The following is a 5,740-nucleotide window of genomic DNA, read 5'->3' on the forward strand; positions in this document are numbered from 1 at the left end:
AGGAAAAGCCTAGTCCAAGGTTCATGGGACCGTATGACGTACTAGAGAGGATCGGACTAGTAGCTTACCTGATAGCTTTGTCGTCAGAGTTGGAAGGTACACATGATGTCTTCCATGTATCTATGTTGAGGAAGTACATTTCTGACCCGACTCACATCTTGACTTACATACCCTGTGAGCTGGATGAGGACTTTGCCTATGTGGAGTATTCAAAGAATATTGTTGATCAGAAGGACCATGTTCTTTGCAACTACACCGTTTCCTTCGTCAAGGTGAAATGGATGACCACCCTGAAAAGAAGCATCCTGGGAGCAAGAAGACGAAATGATGAAGCAATATCCTGGATTATTTGATTTTCCAGGTATGTTCAATTTTGAGAATGAAATTCTTATAAGGTGGGGAGAGTGTTACACCCATGCCCTAATCCGGTCAAATTTGAACTATTGTGATAGGCCTCAGATCGGAGATCAGAAGTACGACTGGGTTTTGGCTCATGGCTGCTCATTGCCAAAGGGGTAAAGACGACCGCACATATTCATACATTTCATGCATATCTAACTGGAGGGGGACTCATACCTTCTGATCCCAGATGGTAAGTGACCTAACTCCCCACACTTGATTTTTGACATGTATCATAATTGTCGAAAAGCCTTGGGCATGTCCGACGGTGACCACCCAAGAGAGACCAACCATAGGACAGCAAGCTATCAAGACAGTAGGCTATCTTCGCCACTGGAAACAAGACACTGGAAGCATCCTGGGCATGAATCCGGTGCCTGTTTCTGGTGGGTCCATTGGCTGCTGTCGAGGTTTCGATGCCCACGAGTCCCACCATTCACATCGTAAATGGTACCGGATAATCCCAAATCATCTTCCACACCCTCCTCTTTATGTGAACACCTTATGGACCTAAATGTATGGGTCCCCGTGCCCCAGAACTCATTTTAACCTGATTGGTTCAAAAGAGGCCCAAACCAAACGGACCCCAACTTAAGTTATAAGTTGGGAAATGAGGATTCATTTCCTCATTTCCCTTGTGCCCAATGTAGGAGAGAAGAGAAAGAGGAGAGGAAGAAGAAGAAGAGGAAGGAGAAGGAATTGAAGGCCTACCTTAGTGCCGGTTGCTGCCTTGTTGCCAAAATCACCGCCGGAGATAAATACAACCTCCCATACCACTCTCTCTTTTCATTTCAACCTAGGAAAAGATAGGTATGGGTAGAATCTTGATGTACAAACTATGTCAAGGTTGTGGGTTGGGTGTTTTACCCTCCCGGTGTTGTTGCCAAGCTCGAACCAATCCTTGTGAGCTCTGGCAACATGTTATATCAAAAGAAAAACTAGGGTTTCGATCATTCGATCGATGTATCTCCCACATGGCTCGGTGGAAATTAGATTTTCTTGGCTTAAAATGATGGTAGGGACATCCCTACAAACTCTATAGAACAAATCCTTACGATCGGGCCCTAGCCGGAAAGCCTCAATTTGAGTTGGACCTTCCTGTGTCCATCGAAAATATAGTATAGGAAGCACTATAGCCATTTTTAGTGGGTTGTTCCTGGGGGACAAATGAGCCTAATGTGCTCTGTGTCACTTCCACCAGAAACAAGACTAATATTTTCGGTGGAAATGCCTTGTTTCTAGTGACAGTACTGTCACCTAGTAACAGTGTTTATGCATTTTGGGGGTGACCTGTGTGGGTTCCTCCTGATATTTTTGACTCGTATTGATATACGAGTCCCTTTATGTCTAGGACAGTGACCCACATGTACCTCAAAGCCAGAATTGAATTAATCAATCGATGGTCGTACTTGAACCCGAACACAATCAATCGTAAAACAGGTGAGGGATGGACTTTATTTATTTTTGAATTGTTTATTTTTATTAAACTGCTCACATGCTTAGAATTACATGTTTAATTGAATGGTCATTTTACAATCATGATATGAATTATATGGAAATGTATGGCGGGATCCGGTGTGGCCGAGGTGGTACCGGTAACGTGATCGCCTTGTGTTTGGATATGTGTGTGTGTGAGATGGAATCCGACATGATCGAGGTGGTACTGGTGCCGTGATTTCCGTATGTATATTACATTCACACATTGATTATGTGCATTAGAGTTAGTTGTAGTCTCTAGTTACACTGTGTGGCCAAGGTCTCTCTAGTATCGTGTACCCCAGGACTGCATTTGGAAATGGATATGCTTCATGGTCGAGACCGATGTTGCGTAGTCCATACTCAACTGCTATTGTATGCTAGATTAGGTAAACGGTCTTGGGTTTCTTTTTATGACCAAGGTCTCTCTGGTATTGTGTACCCAAGACTGTATTTAGAGATGGATTACACTTTGTGGCTGAGGTCTCTCCGGTATCGTGTAATCCATACTAACTGTATCATTATAAAAGCATGTAGTATATATGTGGTTAGGTATCACTCCCTATGCCACGCACCCTTGTCAACAAGGGTTGAGGTTTTGGATAACCCATTGTGGCATGTTTGATGAGACTTTCTGAAGTGTCACTCCCACGGTACGATGTGATTGTTACTAGAGGCAGGAACCTATCTGGCATGGCCGATGTGTTACCAGTGTCTTGACTGCCAGGAGGGGATTATTAGGGATTTGCTGGGTGACCTATGGAAGCATATGGGGACCGGTAAGATTTTAATCACGGCTAAGGTTTGTATCGCTAGGTAGTTGATGCCGTTTTCGAGACGAAGGATACAGCCTAATGCACCGTAGTAGTATTTACCAGACTTAGTTTGTATTGTTAGGTGAATAATAAATAAATGAACTGCATCACGAGCATCATGGATTATGTGTTTAATTTCTACAATCATGCATCATAAATTACTACTGCTATTGACTTGCTTGGATGTTGCTTGACCCACCTCTCACTGAGCGAGTTGGAAAGTTCACCCCACGTATACACCTCTTTTTAGATGATGATGTAGGTATCATGGTGTCGATGGTGGGTGATCCAGTATCTTCTGGGTCAGAGTAAGGTGTGAGCGACTGGTGGATGCCAGTAGCAGAGGAGCACGACTAGGACTGTGCTTGCGACCACTGTGCTTACGTCGCACCATGAGATTGTATATCATGTTTTGATATTTATGGATATAGTTGTGGATTGTGTATATTCTTGAGGTTATAAGTATAAGTCATGGATGAATGTAACAGAATAACCTGGTTATTTCTAATATATTACCATTAGATGTTTCTTCATTTTACTTATAATTCCGCTGCTTATATTGGTTTGTGTTGTGAGATTGTGAAAATATTAAGGTATTGCTATCAGAGATCTTGGTAGGTTTGTAAGACAGGTATGTGTCTTACTCACACTGCTGGTATTCCAAATGGTAATTGGGTCTACTTTAAGGTGGGGTGTGATATAGCCTATAACCTAGTAACTTTGTTAGGCTAATAGGATTAAAATGAATTGCATACATATAGGCGCATATGTGTTGTGACTGTTTATGTGGTTTTCTTTGCGTGGTCTTCCTTTCCACTTATTGGGCTAGTGAGCTCATCCCACGTGCATAACTCTTTTTAGGTGATTTTGCAGGTTACCCGCCTAGAGATTAAGAGTTGAGCCTCACTATGGAGTTTCCCTCTCAGGATTGGTGGGTCCCTGACGAGTTCTAGCATGGTGTCGATTGCACGTGCGAGGATTGTGCTGTATGGCAGTAGTGACTTCTGTGTGATTCTTTTTTATTCTTTTGATGTACTCTCTTTATATTACTTGATGCTTAAATTGTTATATTTTTATGTATATATCAAGCCTTCGGCCTCAAATGTATATAACTTATATAACTCAATTCGGGTATCAAGTATTTGGGAAACAATTACAGGTATTATTATGAATAGGTCTTCCACTGATAACATAGATCTGATCTTAGTTTAGTAGATGTATATTGTATTTCAGTTACTACATTGTTGATCCTGGTAGGTTTGTGAGTTAACCGGAGTTAACTCAGTCACCAGCTCGGTTCTGTGCAAGTTGGGTGTGACAATGTTCCTAGCATCATTCTAAGCCAAAAAAATCCTGATTCCACTAATCCGTTTGGAAGATACATCGATCGAACGATCGAAACCCTAGTTGGTCATTTGGCAATACTTGTTACCGGAGCTCACTAGGCTTGGTTCGAGCTCAACAACAGCACCGAGAGGGTAGAATATGCATTTCCTAACCTCAACATGATTTGTACACTAAGATTCCTTCCAAACCTAGCTTAATCTAGGTCAAAATGAAGAGAGAGAGAGTTGCATGGGAGGTTGTACTTACCTCTGACAGTGATTCTGGCAACTAGGCGGTAGCCGGCACCAAGGTAAACGCTTTCCCCCTTCTTCTTCTTCTTCTTCTTCTTCTTCTTCTTCTTCTTCTTCTTCTTCCTTCTTTTCTTCCTTCCTTTCCTCTCTTACATTTTAGGCAAAGAAGAAATGAGGAAATGAATTCCTCATTTCTAACTTATGAGTTAAAGTGGACCTTAGGGTTCATTTGGTTGGACCGATCGGGTTAATAAGACTTTCAAAGCCTGAGAACCCGACTACTTAGGTCCGTGAAATGCTCATGACATGAGAAAAGTGTGAAGGATGATTTGGGATCATCCGAGACTGTTTACGAAGCGAGTGGCAAGACCCACGAGCATCAAAACCTTGACAGCAATTTGTTAGGCTCACCAGAAACAGCCCACTGGATTCAGTCCCAGTGGATCCGGTGGCTTATTTCCAGTGGTCAAGATAGCTTGCTATCCTACAGTTGGTCTTGCACAGTTGGTTGCCCTCGGCCATGCTTAGGGTCTTTCGGTAACTCTGGTACGTCGGGTCACTTATTGTCTAGGATCAGAAGGTACGAATCCCGTCTAGTTAGACTGGCAAGCGATGCACAAACACTTGGGGTCATCTCTCCCCCTTCAGTAATTGGTGGCTACGAGCCAAAACCAGGTCAGGCTTTCGATCTCCGGTCCTAGACCTATCACAATAGTTCAAATTAGACCGAGTTAGGGCATGGGTGTAGCCAATCTCTACAGTTTAACATGTTGGTCATCTCATCGCCAAACACACCACTTCTACCAACATGACCCACCTCCTCCTACCAACCAAAGGCCGATCATCCATAAGACCCTCTCTTTCTGTATCCATTCCCGCTGCTGACGACGGCTAATGGCAACCTCACCTTCTATCTCTCCATCTAGAAAATGGGTCGAAACCATCTTAGTAATGGTCTACTTGTCATACATACTGAAATCTTGTCTCCATCTCTGAAACCTTACAAACTGACCACCAACCTTAATAGAACTCCTACACCAGATCAAGGACATATCTGCCTCAAACTCCAATTGAAAAAGTGTAAAACCTTTTCCCATTGCAGACAAAGAAACTCTTCCCTTCAAGTTCTATGAATCTCTTGCCTTCTTTCTAATGGAGTCCAAAGAAATAAATCTGAAATTCATTCTACCTATTAAGGCAAAGCGAAAACGTTTGAGCCTCTCCTCATATGCATCCTGAGGGATACCACCTTGGATAAAGATCCTAAGTGAATAGGGTCAAGAAGGTCATCCACTTCAGGCAAACCTCCTCCCACTGTCGTGGAGAACAAGGGCTTGGATTTTGGGGGATGAGCAGCAGGTCTTTCCTCTGTTTTCATGGTTCCCACCACTGTATTCACCATCACAGGCCTTATAAAATCAGTAATCAGAGATTGCCAACCCCGAGCAATCTTGGAAGCTCCATCAAGGTCTT

The sequence above is a fragment of the Macadamia integrifolia genome, unplaced genomic scaffold (genome assembly GCF_013358625.1).
Source record: "Macadamia integrifolia cultivar HAES 741 unplaced genomic scaffold, SCU_Mint_v3 scaffold2021, whole genome shotgun sequence".
NCBI classification, from domain to species: Eukaryota; Viridiplantae; Streptophyta; class Magnoliopsida; order Proteales; family Proteaceae; genus Macadamia; species Macadamia integrifolia.